The sequence below is a fragment of the Pseudorca crassidens genome, chromosome 6 (assembly GCF_039906515.1).
Source record: "Pseudorca crassidens isolate mPseCra1 chromosome 6, mPseCra1.hap1, whole genome shotgun sequence".
Taxonomy (NCBI): domain Eukaryota; kingdom Metazoa; phylum Chordata; class Mammalia; order Artiodactyla; family Delphinidae; genus Pseudorca; species Pseudorca crassidens.
Genome location: NC_090301.1, coordinates 69,615,254 through 69,635,224, shown reverse-complemented (window position 1 = coordinate 69,635,224; position 19,971 = coordinate 69,615,254). Strand labels below are relative to the sequence as shown.

At 37.0% G+C, this 19,971-nt stretch overlaps 1 protein-coding gene and 1 pseudogene across 9 annotated transcripts in view; one reads left to right on the top strand and one right to left on the bottom strand.

Moving 5' to 3' along the window:
- SLC4A10 (solute carrier family 4 member 10) overlaps positions 1 to 19,971 on the top strand; it is a 312,233-nt gene that overhangs the window by 236,563 nt on the left and 55,699 nt on the right. The gene's annotated exons all lie outside the window — the stretch shown is intronic.
- Positions 10,148 to 11,034, bottom strand: LOC137225954 (ribulose-phosphate 3-epimerase-like; annotated as a pseudogene).

The window sequence follows — 19,971 nt, the reverse complement described above, 5'->3', positions numbered from 1 at the left end:
CTATAAGTTTAAATAATTTATTAGAGAGAAAAGTATTAAGTACTTACAGAAGCTCTCCTAAGAATAAAATCTGAAACATGGAAATAGATGTATTCATAGAGACTGTATTATTTAAATAGTCATCTTAATAGAAACAAATTAAAGGTTTAGTAATAGAAGAATGAGTAAACTATGCCACATCCATTAAAAATGATGCTTATGAAGAGTAATGAGCAAACAGAAAATACTTACATTATAGTTCTATATAAAAGAGATTAGAAATGCTCATATGCTCATAAAAATGTTGAAAATATACATAAGAATTACTGAAAGATATATACCAAAAATTACAGTTATTGGTGGAAAGATTCTGAGAGATTTCTTTTTCATTTTTTATTTTATAAATATTCTGTAGTGTGGTTTTTTTATTTTTGAAATTCAAAATACTTTATGAAAAAGAAAAATGAATAGGCATAAAAACATGTTTGGCTTCTATAGATACATCATAACTCTCTGAGTTTATGCCTAATGTTAATACCTAACTTGCTACACAGCACTCTTAAGGTGATTTAATCAATAAAGAGACTTAAAAAAAAAAAAGAATCACAAATCATTACTGTTCAGCGCTCACAGAAAGGTACAAATAATAACTACAAAGGCAAAAGCAGAGCATCTGCAAACTAGGGACTAAAATTAGTAAAATGTTGAAGGGAGTTCTACCAAATTATGTTTTCTAGAAGGCAGCCATAGGCTCTTCTTGTGTAGAAAAGACTGATCACCTCCATTAGCCTTGAAACAAAAGCAAAGACTTCTGGATGCAGGCATTTAATTATAATGTTTATCTAATCATTCTGTAGCCATTTATATAATTAAGATGGCTTAGAGCATACTTTTCTTTGGGGAGTAAAGGGTAGTAGAGGTTGTGTTTGGTGAAGAGTATATTTTAAGCCAAACAATCCAACACTAATTATGGCATTTTATACTGGTGTTTCAAAAAATATAGAAAAAGTGCAGATACTGCCCATTCTTTTGCCTTTGGATTGTTGAACTTTCCAATCTATGAGCTGGTGGTAGCCACAATTGTAATAACCACCACAACAATGATGATACCTAACACCTAATTAATATTTACTTATGCTAGACCCTGTTCTAGGTGCTTTTACCTATATTAACTCATTTTTACCCTCATAATAACCCTATGAGGTTGATTGCTGTCACTATCCCAACTTTAAAAATACTAAAATATAGAGACACTAAGTAACTTGTCTAAGGTCACTCAGTTAAGTGCTTGGATTTGACTGATACAGGAACTCTGGCTGGAGAGTCCAAAGTCCAATGTCATAGGCACCAGGCTATTTTATGCACCTAAAGATTTTCTTTTTTGCATTAATATTTCCATCTTATGGCCAGAGTCACTAAACATTATTTTGGAGATGTAAGTAACAGAAGAGCTTATTCCAAAAGCTTATTGCTTTCTTTAGTTTTTTTTTTTTTTTTTCTTTTCTTTTTTGTAGTTTTAGATGAAAAATATTTGGACTAAGTTCATCAGTATAGGTAAAAAAGAGGAAAGTGGGATTTTTCTCATTTTATCTTGACTTATTTATTTAGAATATCTGCTTTTGTCATTTTAAGGACATAAAATCTCAGCCAAAGCCCTCTTTGATCTACCAAGGGTTGGTACAGAGATCTTTTTCAAACTTCCTGTACAAGTGTGCAGCCTCTGAGGACTATCTGCTGAGATTTCAAATATTAGAGGTGTGGCTTCAGGAAAGAATGGTGATTTGGTTGGCTATACATGATACCTATGACGTATAAACCTTTTAGGTAAAAAACATATTTTTCCTCCTTGGAATTGATTTATGGAAGAGGAATATTATTAACCAGAGATAGGCCTGACAAGGAGGCATAGACAACTAATGTCCACTTAAAGACCTAACTCTCCAAAAAAAAATGTCTCCCCTATGAGCTTGACATTTTTATCCCAAACTTCTTAATACTTTTGGAAAGTCACTGTTGAAATGTAAATACACTCCCAGGAATGGAGTAACACATTACGCCATTGTCCTCACTAATACAGTGCCAGCACATAGGAAAACAGAGACCATAGCCCTGAGAGAATGGTGCACACAGCAAGCAAAGTGAATGGAGAAGTGATACTAGCCCGGTGGCCAGGTTTACATGAGGCTATGAGAAAATAGGAATCTGGAAGTTGGGCAAGGGTAGTGGTGTAGTTGTCATGATGTGAAGGCAGGGTTGCAGGATGTTTTGGGAGGAATATCTTAAAGGAGAGGGGTCCTGAAAGGGGAAGCTGAGAAGACCGTACATTAATGGTGTATTACTTAATTTATTCTGGAGCCATCTCACTCTTCTGGCTATGCTAATGGAAATGGCACCGTTATATCTAGATGAAGCATATTATAGAGAAAAAAGCAGAAGTTTCAGGGTCAAGAAGACCTGGATTCAAATCTAATCACTATGACCTTGGATGAGTTATCAAACACTTAGTTTCCTCCATCTATAAAATGTAGAAATCAAACTACTAAACTAGAAAACAAAGTGCCTTCTGCCATGCATATGGTAGCTGTATGCATATCATATCTATATGCATAAATATACAGTAGCTAAGGAAAGCATATATATATGTATACACACACACATACATTTATACGTAGATGTATTCATGCATCTACTATAGTGTTATCTTTCTCCCTTGTTGTGTTACTTCTGCAAGAAACTTGTCATATAGTCTCTATTTTACATTTTAGTTTCCTTTTATCATATGTAAATTTACTTTCACCTAATTTTCAGAATATTCAAATAATTTTCTATTAAACTATGGTGTTGGACCTTTTTTTTCTGAGGTAAATTAGCAAAATGACCAACTTGAAGAATTTTTTTAAAAATTTATTTATTTTTGGCTGTGTTGGGTCTTTGTTGCTGTGCATGGGCTTTCTCTAATTGCGGAGAGCAGGGGCTACTCTTTGTTGTGGTGCACGGGCTTCTCATTGCAGTGGCTTCTCTTGTTGCGGAGCATGGGCTCTAGGCACGCGAGCTTCAGTAGTTGCAGTACTGTAGGCTCAGTAGTTGTGGTGCCTGGGCTTAGTTGCTCAGCTGCATGTGGGATCTTCCCAGACCAGGGCTCAAACCCATGTCCCCTGCATTAGCAGGCGGATTCTCAACCACTGCGCCACCAGGGAAGCCCTAACTTGGAGAATTTTAATCATTATCTACTTGAAAAGTATTGGTGCTTGATACAGCAGATTCAGGCAATATATTACTAATCTACTTTAACAAGAAAGAGACTATTGCTTCTAATGAATGATATTAACTGTTTTCTTTTCGGCAGCATTACTGCCGAATAGCTAACTATGCTATCTATGGCAATAGCTAACTATGCTATCATTATTTGAATTCATGATAAGGCTGGGTAATGAGTTGAGGCAGTTATTCTGTATGATCAGATGATTTAAGCCTGAGCAGAACATAAATGTATATACCTATGCAAATATCTAAAATAATTATTCTGATCTCTGTAGCAGTTTAAATACTTGTTATGATTCTAAAAAGGGGACTTTAGGGAGCATATGCCAGTTTCAAAAAACAGGCACATGTTCACACGGCTGTAACTTAGGGATCCCTGACCAATGAATTGGACACCATCTTTCAGCAGGACCTTGAAGTTTTAGCTGGCAGATCTCGGAGCAGCTTTCCAAGCCGTTTGCTGCTTCCTCACTCCCACATGCTTAGTTAGCTGGGATTCCCTGCTGGGAAGCCAAGGCAGGTAGCATTTTGACCTTCCCCTCACCACCTTCAGTATACTTTATTCTCAGAACCATGCCCAGAGATTTAAAAGCATCGGGAATATTAAAAATATCTCTTCCTCACAAGGTTGGAGGCCTTGGACCTTACCTTGAAAAGATTTATTTTTACATTCTTTCAAATTATGACAACTTATATAGAAAAATATGGCAGATACCTGTTCTTTTTTAAAAAAAATTTTTTTGCAATATTTGTTACATAACAAGAGTGTAAGAATAAAGTGGTTGATATGTATTTGTTTTCTGATTATAATTTGGAACACAGGTATAAATGTCTTGGTTTATGGATTAAATGTGTACCCTGTCATCTCCTAACCTACTAGATCTTTTTTGGAATAATAAAATGCATAACACTGGGGCCAGTATCCACAGCTCTAGAATATTCTTAGCCATCTGGTTCTGTTACAGAGTAAAGTTAGACTGGAAATAAGACAATGTTAGTAAAGGAAGCTTCCTTTGCCCACCCCACCTTCCATGGGCTCCATTTTTTGGTGTGCACAACATAGTGATTTAATGATATATATGTATATTGTGAAATGATCATCACAATAAGTTTAATAATAACATCCATCACCACACATAGTTAATATTTTTCTTGTGATGAGAACTTTTAAGATCTACTCTCTTAGCAACTTTCAAATATACAATTAAGTGTTGTTAACAATAGTCGCCATGTGGTCCATTACATCCCCAGAACTTATTTATCTTATAACTAGAAGTTTGTACCTTTTGTTCACCTTCACCCATTTCACCTTTATTCTTGATGAATATTTGACTAGTTATAGAATTCTGGATTGCCAAATGTTTTCTTTTAGCCTGTTAATAACCTCATTCCATTGGTTTAAATTTTAGCTCAGGAGAAGTCATTGTCAATCCTACTGTTGCTCTTTAAAAACAAGGTCTTTTTCCCTAGATGTTGTTAAGATTTTCTCTTTATCTTTGTCTTTCTTCAGTTTCAGTATATTTGGGCATATACTTTTTTTTCTCTTCTAGTTTAATTGAGATATCATTGACATATAGCACTGTTTAAGTTTAAGGTATACAGCATGGTGGTTTGACTTATATACATAATGAAATGATTACCACAATGACTTAGTGAACATTCATCATCCTGTATAGATACCAAATTAAAGAAATAGAACAAAAGTTTTTTTCCTTGTGATGAGAACTCTTAGGATTTACTCTCTTAATTTCATATATGATATACAACAGTGTTAATTATATTTATCATGTTGTACATTAAATCTGTGGTACTTATTTATCTTACAGCTGGAATTTTGTACCTTTTGACTGCCTTCATCATCCCCACCCCCTGCCACTGGTAACCACAGATCTGATCTCTTTTTCATGAGTTTGTTTGTATGTTTTGAAGTATAATTGACCTACAATGCTATATTAGTTCCTGGTACAAAACATAGTGATTCAATATTTCTATACATTTCAAAATGATCACCATGATAACCTAGTTACCATCTGTCTTCATACAAAGATATTATGTAATTATTGACTATATTCCCCACACTGTACATTTCATAACTGTGACTCATTTATTTTGTAACTGAATGTTTGTACCTCTTAATCTCCCTCACCTATTTCTCTCCTCCACTCACTCCTCTCCCTTCTTGGCAACAGCCTGTGTGTTCTCTGTATCTATGACTCTGTTTCTGTTTTGTTATGTTTGTTCATTTGTTTTATTTTTTAGATTCCACACATAAATGAAATCATACAGTATTTGTCTTTCTCTGTCTAACCTATTTCACTTAGCATAATACCCTCTGGGTCCATTCATATTGTCACAAATGGCAAGATTTCATTGTTTTGTATGGTTAATATTCCATTGTGTGTGTGTGGTGTGTGTGTGTGTGTGTGTGTGTATGTATATATATATATATATACACATACACACACACACATTATCCATTCATCTATTAATCACCACTTAGGTTGCTTCCATATCTATTCACCTATTAATTGCCACTTCCGTATTGCTTCCGTATCTTGGCTATTGTAAATAATACTGCAATGAATACAGGGGTGCATTTTTTCCAAATTAGTGTTTTCATTTTCTTTGAATACATACCCAGAAGTAGAATTGCTGGATCATATTGTAGTTCGATTTTTTTTTCCATCTCATTACTTTAATCATTTTGTCAAAATAATCTGAACATGCATAAATACTTGACTTGTTATAAGAATGTATGGCATAAAAGTCCCTGAGGCATATCCAAGAACGACTTGAAATGTATTCAGTGCAATTATTCATAATACTAATTGCCAAGGACTTGGCTCCCTTCCTAGATATTTAAGATATGTGACTAAAAAAAGATATATAATATATATTATATAATATTCATAATTATACATTATATATAAATATATGTATGTTTATTAATGCTAAATCAGAGTCTCCCTCTCAAATGCCTGATTTTTCTGCCAGTTTACTGATGCTGTGTATGAAGTCATTTCCAGACTGTAAGGAATGTACTTACCGAGGTAAATTAGTTCTTTAAGCCCTAGGGTGCCAGTTAGTAGAATGATGGCAGTGGAACTAGAAGGTCCCAAGAGAAGATGTTGTCCAACCCCCTCATTTTGCAGTTCAAGTGACAGAGGCTCAAAAGGTTTGCGACTTGCACAAGCACGGCTGGTTCTGCCACTATTACTGTAACCTTAGGCAAGTCCTTAACTGGGTCTAGACTTCTGCTCCCTCCTCTGTAAAATGGATTGGTGATTGTCACAGCTAACACCTTCCAGGTGCTTCCTGTGTGCCTGACACTGTCCTGAGTACTTTAAGTGTCTTTTCTAATTCTCCCAACACCTCCATAAATTATATATGATTACCTTCAATTAGAGATGAGAATATCAAAGCATAGACATCTTAAATAATTTGCCCGAGATAAGACAATTAGGAAATGTTACAAAGCTGGTCTAGTAACCCAGGAATAACTGCCTCCAAAATTCTCAAATTCCAATCCTTAAATCCCTTCTAAGAAAACCCCGTCAGATAGGTTCTCAAATTCCTTATATCTCTAAAAGTCTAGAGCAGAGTTAACAAACTATGGCTCATGGGCCAAATCCAGGCACCACCTTTGCTTACAGAAATAGTTCTATTTCTAACTTTTTGAGGAATCTCTCTATTGTTTTCCATAGTGGCTGTATTTACATTCCTGTCAATAGAGCATGTGGATTTCCTTTTCTCCACATTCTCACCAGTGCTTGTTATTTGTTGTGTTTTTGATAATAGCCGTTCTGACAGATGTGAGGTGATATCTCACTGTGGTTTTAGTTTGCATTACTCTGGTGATGTTGAGCATCTTTTCATGTGCCTGCTGGCCATCTGTACATCTTCTTTGAAAAAAATATCTATTCATGTGCTCTGCCTATTTTTTAGTTGGGTTGTTTGTTTATTTGATGTTGAGTTGTATGAGTTCCTTGTATATTTTGGATATTAACCCTTTATTGGATATATCATTTTCAAATATCTTTTCCCATTCAGTAGGTGGCCTTTTCATTTTGTTGATAGTTCCTTTGCTGTGCAAAAGTTTTCTTAGCTTGATGTAGTCCCATTTGTTTATTTTTGTTTTTGTTTCCCTTGTCTGAGGAGACAGATCCAAAAAATTTGCTAAGATCAATATCTAAGAGTGTAATACCTAAGTTTTCATCTAGAATTTTTATGGTTTCAGGTCTTACATATAAGTCTTTAATCCATTTTGAGTTATTTTTTTTTTTGAGTTTATTTTTTATATGGTGTCAGAAACCAGCTCAGTTTGATTCCTTTGTATGTAGCTGTCCAGTTTTCCCAATACCGTTATTGAAGAGGCTGTCTTTTCCCCATTGCATATTCTTGCCTCCTTTGTAATAGATTAATATAAATGTGGGTTAATTTCTGGGCTCTCTACTCTGTTCCATTGATCTATGTTTCTGTTTTTGTGCCAGTACCATACCATTTTGATTATTGTAGCTTTGTAGTACAGTTTGAAATCAGGAAGTGTGATAGCTCTAGTTTTGTTGTTCTTTCTTAAGACTGTTTTAGCTATTCAGGGTCTTTTGGGTTTCCATACAAATTTTACAATTATTTGTTCTAGTTCTGTGGGAAATTCCATTGGTATTTTGATAACGATTGCATTAGATCTGTAGATTGCCTTGGGTAGTATGGTCATTTTAAGAGTATTACTTTTTCCAGTCCCTAAACCTGGTACATATTTTCATCTTTTTTGTGTTGTCTTAAATTTCTTTATTCAGTGTCTTATAGTTTTCTGAGCATAGGTCTTTTACCTCCTCAGTTTGATTTATTCCCAGGTATTTTATTTTTTGATGCAATTGTAAATGAGATTACTTTCTTAATTTCTCTTTCTGATAGTTCTCATTGTTAGTTTATAGAAATGCAACGGATTTCTGTATATTAATTTTGTATCCTGCAACTTTCCAAATTCATTGATGAGTTCTAGTAGTTTCTTCGTGGTGTCTTTAGAATGTTCTGTGTATAGTATCATGTCATCTGCAAACAGTTACAGTTTAATTTGTTCCTTTCCAATTTGAATTCCTTTTATGTTTTTTCCTGTCTGGTTGCTCTGGCTAGAACTTCTAATACTATGTTGAATGAAAGTGACAAGAGTGGGCAATCTTTTTTTTTTAATTTTGTTGAAGTATAAATGTTGCTTTACAATGTTGTGTTAGTTTCAACTGCACAGCAAAGTGAATCAGCTATACGGATACATATATCCCCTCTTTTTGGATTTCCTTCCCATTTAGGTCACCACAGAGCATTGAGTAGAGTTCCCTGTGCTATACAGTAGGTTCTCATTAGTTATCTATTTTATAGTTTACATAGTATCAATAGTCTATATATGTCAGTCCCAGTCTCCCAATTCATCCCATCCCCTCCCTTCCTCCTTGGTATCCATACATTTGTTCTCTACGTCTACGTCTCTATTTCTGCTTTGTAAATAAGATCGTCTATACCATTTTTTTCAGATTCCACATATACGTGTTAATATACGATATTTGTTTTTCTCTTTCTGACTTACTTCAAGGAGTGGGCATTCTTGTTTTATTCCTGATCTTAGAGGAAATGCTTTTAACGTTTCATCATTGGATATGATGTTAGCTGTGGGCTTGTCACATAGTCTTTATTTTGTTAGGGTGTGTTCCCTATGGGCTGCATTTTAAAAGGAGTACAGACCAAAAATTCTATGCCTACTAGAGACTTTCCATGGTACCAGCCTGCTACTGAGCTTTACTTTCTTATTTTTAAATGGGGAGAAAAATACCTGTCCTAGCAGTCATAAGAATGATTTGTAAATTTAATGCGATTATATCAAAGTACTTTATAACTCATAACATAAACTTATATACTGTATTGAGCATCTACTAAATTCTAGGAATAGTACTGGAAACTTTGCATATTTTATGGTGCCTCTTTTAAGGCTCAACATGATCCTGCACAATTGTTATAATTACATTTGATGTATAATGAGTTAATAGAAGCTCAAAGAGGTTGTGTGATTTTTCAGAGGTCAAATAGGCCTAAAGGGGCAGAGTCAAGTTTCAGCTCAATATTACTTCCAAATAGAGACTTTACTTTTCCTTGTACTCAGAACTAAAGCAACAGCATTATTTAATGTCCTTAAGAATGGTAGGTGGCATTAAGAAAGGAGGAAAAATCACTGAATAATCTACCCCTTAAGCAAAGCTGGCAAAGAAAACATCCTGATAAAATCAATGCCTATATTTTAGAGCAGACCACCTGAAAACCCCTGGGCTTCAGACATTTTGAAAATAGTTTTTATGTATTTGACTGTAAAGTAAAAAGGGAAAATATAGATGTTTTAGATGCAAAAGGAATATGGTATGCCATCCTAACCAGATTCAAGCTTATATTTTTCATTAGTTTTATTCTGCTCATATTATCAAATCACAAATGATGAAACAGGAAAAACATAAGGGCTTCATTTACTTTTGGATAACAGATGGGAAACAACAGAAAATTCTTTTCAGAAATGCAGAAAAATAATTTTCTTCATAATAGGTAATATGCCTTCTTTAGGCATTAAGATACATTTCTGTTTATAATCTTAAGACAGCTATATTTTTACTCTTTATAAAAATCAAATCTCCCAATAATAAACAGGGTATTTCTGTACCCTAATCTTTAAATGCCATCATTAAAAATGTAGGTATGCACCCCAGTTTCTAACCTCTCAGAACGTTTTGCACAATAGGTTTTAGTCATGGGAATGAATAATTGCTCAGGAAAGCAGCACCACTTCATGCAATATGATTTGGTAGTCAACATTCTTGTTTTCCAATAAAAGGGAAATTTCATGAATAGAAACATTGGGCTCCTTGAGATTTCACCAATGAAGAGATTGTTTCTGAGTAGGTTCTGAGCAAATATCTCTTAACAGGTTGGTCGCAGATCTGGGGTCTTCATTCCTTATAATAGCACTGCCAGACACAATCACGTTAGCCACTGTGTTTGCACAGTTATGGAGAGTGTCATGGTCTACACTTCACCATTAACCTCTCTGCCAAAAGACAGAAATTGGACCCTTGACTGATGAAACTTTGGCATCATATCTTGCATAAATTTCTGCCCTCCAAACCCAGGTTCAACTGGTGTAACCAAGGCCATATCTATCTGATTAGCCCATGGTGCCAAATACTCAACTGTCATTCCTAGTTTGATGGCAAGTCCAACCTTTGTCTCATTCTCCCAAATGTCTTTAATTAAGGCCCCTGGGTTCTCATATATATGGATTGACCCCTACTGCAGCCATTGGCTTTACCAACTGTTCCAGCCTAGAAACCATCCTGTGCATTTCAAAGAAAGGATCCCGGGCTTCCCTGGTGGCGCAGTGGTTGAGAGTCCCCCTGCCGATGCAGGGAACACGGGTTCGTGCCCCAGTCCGGGAAGATCCCACATGCCGCGGAGCGGCTGGGCCCGTGAGCCATGGCTGCTGAGCCTGCGCGTCCGGAGCCTGTGCTCCGCAATGGGAGAGGCCACAGCAGTGAGAGGCCCGTGTACCGCAGAAAAAAAAAAAAAGAAAGGATCCCGTCATAGCTGCTTTTGGAGACTCTACCATAGGGTGACCAAAAGTGACACTGTGAACCAAATACCCATCTGTTGTATCCAGATGCACATATTTGCCCCAGAGACCAGTGTCTAGAAGTACTCAGCCCCTGAATTGGCCAGGTTGCTGTTGAAGATGGATGGGCCAATCTTACAGCTGGACACCATGGTACTGGTTTCCAAGAGCCAAGTTACATGAGTCCTCCAGCAAGATGAAGGGTTTATCCTGATTTCTTCTTCTTCTTTTTAAAAATGTGTTAGTACTTTAATCTTTGAGCAGTGACTAAATTTTCATTTGAAATAATTATTAATTTTCCCAAGTGTAAATCAGAGTAAAGGCATGAGTTATAGCTTTAAAGAATTTATTTTACAATAAGTTAGGTCTTAAGTTCACTTGCCTTTATTCAGATGAGTCAGAAATAGCAGTTTGCTTGGTTTTTGTTGCTTAAGTGGAGTAAGTTAACAGAAGAGCTGGCTAATTTAGTGATTTTGCTAAAATATGCAGATAAATAACTTCAAATATCCATTGATGTGCCCTTTGTTAGTAATATAAATGGGATCAAATGGCTAATAAATGTTTTTGTTCCCAACTTTCTTTCAAATAAAATTCTGTTATTTCAAATAAAATTCTTCCTTTTAAATAATATTCTGTTATATGTATGTATATATATATTTATGTTAGATGTATGCTTAATGTATACATCTACTATCATGCTAGTTTTCTCTTATTATATTACTCCTGTGAGAAATTTGGCATATTTTCTTTGTTTTGCATTTTAGTTTCCTTTTGTCATCAATACATTTACCAAATTTTCAGAATATAGAAAACTTTTCTCAAATGTTTTCCCTTCAAGCTCCTGTGGTGTTAGGCCTTTTTTATTTTATTTTATTTTATTTTTTGAGGTAAAGTAACAGAAAAATTCATTTGGAGGAATTTCCCATCATGGGAATACACTGCCCCTTACTAGTGAACTGCCTTACAGAAAGACGTTGGCAAGTTCATATATATATGAACAGAACAGTAGCAAGACATTTGTAGGCCTGCAAGCCTTGCTTTTTCACCTAATAGTTTTTCATCTAATCCTGGCACAACTGTAAAATTGGAGCCAGAGATTTGGGACAAGATATTGTAGACACAATGGATCGTTTTTGGAGACTACTGTAGATGTTATCTCTAAGCCTCCATTTAGGGGAGGGTTCAAGATCAGTGTGGATACTTTAAGTCTTACTTTTTTTTTTTTAAACAAATAGTCATCTTACTTCAGACTACAGACATGCTGCCTGGAGCTCTATTGTTAATTTTTTGTCCCTAGACAAGTGTCTGGGTATCTTCGTTAAGTGTGGAAAGGTTATTCATATTAGAATTTGTCCTTGGATCCCAACCTGAAACTCAGAAATCATGTCTTGGAGTGACATGCATGATAACGTAGATTAGGCATCTGTGGTAGCTCACCTGATCTGCCACCTACACTTCCCTTGGTGAATGACAGATCGAGGACCTTTCCTACCACAATTCTCTACTATGTCCACTAACTCTTCTTGCAAGACCTCTCCGTGACCTGAGTACTTTCCTTTAATGTCATTCCTTGAGACCTGGAGCTACAATTGATCTAGATATGCCTAGATCTGATATTTTCAATTAACAAAATGAACTGTAAATGAGGGCTGTGTAACCAACATTAGTTACAGAAACCAAAACAACAATGGGATAAAAAAAAAATCTTTCAAAAAATTCTTCAAAGGCTTCCTAGGGTTCTCATTTTAACATTCAAAATACTAGGACCCTCAATGCTCAGTCCGCACAGTCTGGGCCTTGCCTATCTCACAGTCCCATCCCCATCTCTTCCCCCCACTCCCCTTCTGTTTCAGCTATGCTAACCTTCCTGTGCATGTCTCCCTGACTCAGGCCTTTCTACCTGCTTTTTGCTCTCTCTAGCCCACCACCCGCACCACCGTGCCCACATCATCATTTCTTACTAAATTTCGTTCATCTTTTAGATCTCAGCTTAAACCTTGTTTTCTTTAGGCACCCAGACTCAAGGTGTGGCTCCCCTTTTATTTACATTAGTGACCTAGACTTCTTTATGGTACATTTCACAAATGTATTTATATAATTATGTAATTGACTGTGTAGTATTTCTCTTCTGCGTTTAAAGAAAGCCACTAGGATCATGTCTCTTATTTAATACTACACTTAGCCTGGTGTCTTGCGTGACACTCGTTAACTTTTTATTGAATTAATTAAGCATCGTGAATAATGCCTTATGACTAAGCTTTCAGTGAATCCTTTTTTCTGTTATCACACATATAGAACAAAACATACTGTATCCTCGGTTCCCCTGAAAGCACAGCCTAAGTCAGATGCTTCCTTGAAGGTAATTGATCTTAAGGAGCAGGAGTAAAGAACAGTGAGGGACTGATTGCTATGGACTGAATTGTGTCCCTTCAAAATTCATATTTTAAAGCCCTAACTTCCATTTTGACTGTATTTGGAGATAGTGTCTCAGGAGGTAATCAAGGTTAAATGAGGTCATAAGAGTAGGGCCCAAATCTGATCAATTGTGTCCTTGTAAGGAGGGGAGGAGCTCTCTCATCTCTCTCTGCCATGTAAGGACACAGGGAGAGGGTGGCCATCTGCAAGCCAGAAGAGGGTCTTCAGAAGAACTCAACCATGCTGGCACCCTGGTCTGGGACTTGCAGCCTCCAGATCTGTGAGAAAATAAATTTCTATTGTTTAAACCACCCAGTCTATGGCATTTTATTATGGCAGCCTGAATAGACTAAGACAGTGATATAGGGAAGGAGATAAAGCCAGTAAGAAACCGTGTTACCTAGTTGGTCAAAAGTATAGGTGACTGATGCTTGATTTGATAGGATCTCCAAGAAGGCTTATGAAATGCAACTCACAAATGTTTGCCCTGGGGATGAAAAGGGGAAGCATATATCCAGCAACCTCTATCACCCATTGTTAAGGATGGCAGCAGTATAAGAGCAGGAAGAAAGATACATGATGCAGCCTGAAGAAAGGCTTCAAGGGGTTGCACCTGAAAGTGAACAGTTGAAGTCCCTGAAGAACTGATCACTGCAGCAGAGGCTAGAAGAAGAGGTATGGCTGATAGGATTTGAAGTGGTACACAAATAATCTGATACATAGACCACCACAAAAGTATCCTGTATTCAATATCCACAAGTAATTAAATTTGTATCATAATTTTTAAGCAATTCATGTTTTTAGTATTTCTACGATGCTTATTCTACATGGAAAAAGAAATGAGGCAGTTTTTACAAACTGAAGTGGAAAAAATTATGGCTATCTCAGAATCTAGACAAGATGGGTACATTAAGTTAATGACCAAAAAGCAAGTTTAACATGTTTCTTTATCACAGAAGCAGTAAGTTTTGAATTACAGTGAAAATGACATTGAGGAATAACCTGTTTTAAAAGCTACCAGGGACAGATACTGCTAAAGATGATCACTTTTTGAACATTAGATGATGACATACGTTGAAAACGATCCAAATAACTTGAGCATATAATTCTAATCAAGCAGGGTATGATATGTTTCAGAGAAATACTGGAATGGCTTCCCCATGATTGCAAACTTTTGAATTTTTTAAAGAGAGAAAATTAAAAGACAAAACTAGATACAGGAGGGACTTCAAGATAATTTTTACACATCGAAATAAGAAAGTAAATTTAGAGCTGCCACAAGGGGAACCAATTATTTTTTCAAATACATTTTATTGTTATCAAAATAATCCATAAACATCCTGAAAAATGCAAATAGTAAAGAAAGATTATAATTAAAGCACCAGCTCACTGAAAGTGCTTTTATCCTAGATTTGTTTTTATTTTTGGTAGTACCTAAATATCTCTAAATAATATGCTTATGTTACTATTTGTTGGTTTACCAATATTAAATGTGACTGATTTACTTTTGTTCTTATGAATATAGATTTAGCTCACTTTCTACTCCCACCTCCAACCTTTCTTCTTGCTGTCTCTCCTTCCAAAATAATTATATCATATCCTAAGTCTCATCATTCCAGTAACCTTTGTACATAAATAAACAAATAACCACAAGTAACGCATATAAGCCTCTATTTCTTGTTCCACGAGTTGTAGATAATTCTCTTTACTTTCTACTTTGTGTTGACCTAAAACAAATAGACTGCCAGTTATTTCTCTAGCAAAAATGGGTTTATTCAAGGTCAGTAAAGAATTGCAATTTGGGATCTGCAACCATGGCAAGCCACGTGCAAGCCCCCTGCAAAAATGAGAGAACTCTTTTATAGAGGGGAAAAGGAAATTGGGAGGGCCGTAGTAACCAAATAGTCCATCGTTTTCTATTGGCTGAGTTGTGACAATCTCATTGGATGAGTTCTTGCCAGGAAAGGAGAAGTCTTTCTTCTCCCTATTGGGCTCTGCTATTGTCATAGGGCATGAGAACTTCCCCTCCTGACTCTATTTAGTTGAAGTTTCTGTTTATCATTTTTTTACATTTTCCCCTTTTCATCAAGATCTTTCTCTGAAAGCACTGCTGGTCAAGAGTCAGGTTTTCTGGTTTCAGTGGCTTTTTGGAAGGCTTTTGGTCCTCCTTTCAAGGAAGGACCTTACCTGAGTATAGTGTCCCACGTTGGAAGGAAAGTGCACAAATTTGAAACCTACTGAGGTCACATTTGAGTAACAAGGAGATGTAGGAGGAAGAACTCTCAGACACTTTTTATCTAAAGTCCATGTTATCAAGATCACAGACACTGGAGATCATCTGAAGCACATGTCATCATCAAAGGTTTGGTGACAGACATCCAATAGGCCTGGTTTAGATATCTGGGAAAAGATGTCTCATCAGATGTCATCTGCTTCAATTCTGGGAAATCTTTACTTTGAGGTCAACAGATAATGTGCAAGTCCAATTAGGATTTGGTGCTTTCTTTAGGTGTGTCACGTGAACTCGAGTCTATTCCCTGGAGTTTGGTGGCACAAGGGTCAGTTAGCAACACCTGATAGGTGTTCAACCTTTCCAGCAAGGTTGAAGAGAGTCCTTCTGAATGTGTCTTTTCCAATAGACAAAATCTTCAGATTGCAAGGTGTGATGCTCAAGGTCTTTGTCTCTTGAGAGTGCACTCTGAAAAGATTGCTCTACGAAAATACTTTTTTATTTTTAATAGAAGTAATTAGGCCTTTGCAGTATTGGAATATCTCTCCTTTTATCAGCTGTAGGTCAAAAGAGTTAGGAGCCACATGCATTGGGCATCCAGTGACTATCTCAAAGAGTGAGAGTTTATGAATTCCCAAAGAGGTGGATCTGAGATTTTAAAAGACCAACAGCAATGCTTTTGGCCAAGGTATTTGGAGAGATTCTACAAGTTTTGCCAACTGAGTCTTAACAATGCCATTCATGCATTCAGCTAAACCAGAGGATTGAGGGTGATAAGAACAGTGAAAGTGTTGTAAAGCCAGCCAAACAGCACAGACTTGTTGAAGTACCTGACTAGTGAAATGGGATGGCTATGAAGTTCAAGAGTTCTCTTACTGGGCATAATCTTTTCCAAAAGAACTTTAGTCACAGAGAGGCAGTAGCTCGTCTGCAAGGGAAAGCTTCAGTTCAGTGTGAAAGTATGCAGACTATGACTAAAACATACTTATATCCATTGAGACAGAGGAAATTGTGTGACGCCATTTGCCAGACCTCGAATGGTCCATTAGGCAGTTTAAAATGTCCAGGAGCAGTAAAAGCAGGCTTCCCTGGGTTGTATTTCAGACAAGCAGGACAAGTAAAGTAGGCACTTTTTGTGGCTTTGTTAGTGTTTCCCTACCAATATTGATTCACGAAAGCTATCATTTTGTCAGTAGACCAAAGATTTAATGCATGTACAGTGGTGAGGAGTGGGAATTTTAGAGTCTCCAGTAGGGCTAGGTTGTTATTTGGTCCAAACCAGAACTTTCTCTTTTTATCAAACCAACAATTCTTGAATTTCTAATCTTGTTTTTCCTTTTCTGAGGTCAATTGTTGGGCTTCTCTAGCCAGTTTTTCTAAGTTATCATTTGGAGAAATATCCCTTTGGACCGTGAAAAGGGTTGGCTGCTGTTGGTTCCTTTAAGGGCAGCATTCCTTGTGAAAATGTAAGCAAGGTAATTTTCCTTAGCTTTCAGAGAGTCAAGTCTAGAATGACCCAGAATATTGATAATAGCTAAAGTGTCAGATAAAAGTAATGCATCCAATAATCCCTGAACATAGGGGCCATTTTAAACTTTATTTCCACTGGAAGTAAGGAAGCCATATTGTTCCATAATATTAAAAAATCATGAGCTACTCTGAAAGCATATCTACCATGTGTATAAATATTGGCAGTTTTGCTCTTGGTTAAAGTACAAGCCTATGTAAGAGTGTATAATTCAGCCTTTTGGACTAAAGTAGCCAGAGGAAAAGATACTCCCTCAACACTATCAAAGGCAGTTGCAGCAGCATAGCCAGCACAATATTTGCCATTTTTACCTTTAAAATAAGAACCATCAGTGAACCATGAGAGGTCAGCATTACCAAAATGAATTTCCTGCAGATCATCACGAGGAGTCGGGAGGTGATTCACCAGCATTAAGCAGTTTTGAAAGACTTCATCAAAGAAAGAGGAGAAAAGAGTAGCAGGGTTAAGCTTATTAGAACATAAAAGAGGAGGAGTTAACAGAAGGACTTCATAGGAGATGAGGTAGCCAACTGAGAAATGTTGAGTGGATTGAGATGTCAGGAGGACTTCTACTGGATGAGGTACAAAAACTGTTAAAGGGGATCCCACAACATTTTTCTCAGTGGCCTTAACCAAAAGAGTGGTGTTAGTAATGGCTCTAAGGCAAGGGGGGGTTGTCCTCTTGCCACAGGATCCAGTTACTAGCTAAAGTACCCAAGGGGTCAATGGTGGTCCCATTGACCTGTTTTTAGATGAGAACCCTAAAGTCATTCCCTTCCCTTTCACATACACAAAGGAAAAGGGAATCTGAGCATAGGGATGCCCAAGGGCAGGTGGGTTTATCAAACTCTCCTTTAAGTACTAGAATATTGTATCATCTTATTCTTCCCATAAAATTGGGTCAGGGTTGTTATTTATCAAAAAATACAGAGGTTTGGCCATAAGAGAGAAATTGGAATCCAATTTCAGCAGTAACAAGCTAGCCGGAGAAAACCTTGCAGTTGGTGCTTAGTTTTGGGTTTTGGGAAATTTAGGACACCATGAAGCCTATCTAAATTTAAGTGTAACCCTTGTTCTGATATCAGATGCCCCAAATATCAAACCTGGGCTTGGGAAAACTGCAATTTTCCTTGGCAACCTAATGTCCCTTTAAGGCTAAAGGCTTTAGCAAATGGATACTGTCTTCCTGTGAGGAGGCTTGAGACAGAGAGCAAAGAAGCAAGTTATCCATATATTACAACAAAGCAGAACCCCCAGGGAACTTTATGTCAACCAGATCAGCCTTCAGAATTTGTGAGAAATAAAAAGGACTCTCAGTAAAACCCTGAGGCATTACTGTCCAGGTGAATTGTTTTTCTTCCCAAGTAAAGGCAAAGAAGTATTGGCTAGCTTCAACTGGAATACCAAAGAATGTACCACATAAATCAATTAGAGTAAAGAATTTATTTCCAATGGGAATGGATGTTAGCATCATATGAGGGTTAGAAATGGCAGGTTGTCAAGGGATAACAATATTGTTTATTGCTTTGACATCCTAGACAAACCTCCACCCTTTTTTTTGCGGAGCACAGGCTCCGGACGCACAGGCTCAGCAGCCATGGCTCACGGGCCCAGCCGCTCCGTGGCATGTGGGATCTTCCCGGACTGAGGCACGAACCCGTGTCCCCTGCATCGGCAGGCGGACTCTCAACCACTGCGCCACCAGGGAAGCCCAAACCTCCACCCATTTTACCAAAGGGAGTTATTGTTGTAATTTTGTGTAAAACTTGTCTTTCCCCTTGCCTCAACTCTTTTTTCTTTTGTGAATAAATTAAGCTTGGTTCTTACTTAAGGAATAAACTCTCAACCCCCACCCCCCAAAATAGGAGTATCATAGGACCTAATACAAGGGATAATGCAGCCTTGAGCCTTGTAAGCTTTTATTATGGGCTTTATAACTTGAAGGACTTCTTTACTTATAGGCTATTGATTAATTCCAGGAAGAAGTTTTGAAGGATGTGTTTGAATCTTGATGAAAGTTGTGCTGTGAATTTTGCCAATATTAGCTGGAGGTTTTCTCCATGAGGAGGGTGGTAGCTGATTCAACAGAGAAAAATGATCATTGTTTCCTGAATTCAACTCTAGTACCATCAGAGACAAAGCAAATAAAAGATGTCAAAGGGTCATTTAATCCACCTGGTTGGCTGCTTTAATGACTACTGTGAAGTCCTAGAATTATTTACTCCTTTCGGGAGAAAGAAATTCTGGCATGATACTTCTCTAAGAAGTCTCAGCCTAACAAATGCTTAGAGGTAGAAGAACTAAGGAGAAAAGGGTGTGTATCTCTCAAAGGGCCTAAACAAAAGGGAATAGGTTTAGAGACAGGAACCTCTTGAGGTTCATTAGAGATCCCCACTATTTGGACTGTTTTAGTACATCGAGGCAGGGGCCACTTTGTTGTAGTGGGGCTGAGCACCAAGAGTGTGGCTCTGTTGTCAGTTAGGACTGGAAGAATTTCATCCTCAATCTGGAGAAATGTTTCTCTAAGCCAGTTAAGAAGAAGATTGCGAAGAGCCCCTGTAGTTCTTTGGAGCCATGGCATTGAGAATTGAGAGGACATTGGTTAGAGGGCTGAAGGTACATTTGTACCGATCTCCTTTCTGATGTTCTGGCTCTTTGTAATAATAGCAGAAACTAGGAGGGTTTTGTTTCATTTAGGGGGCTTACTTTGCTGGAGTTGAAGATTAAGAATTTTAGTGGTCTCCCTTTTAGGTGACTCCTCTAGAGTGTGAGAGAGCTGGTTTGCCAGATTAACTAAATCTAGAGTGAACACAATTTCCCATTGCATCCTATTTAGTGGGCTGATCCAGGTTCAACCCACTAAAAAACATAGAGTTAAAAGCTACCTTGGTGAAACAACATCTGAAGGAAGACCAG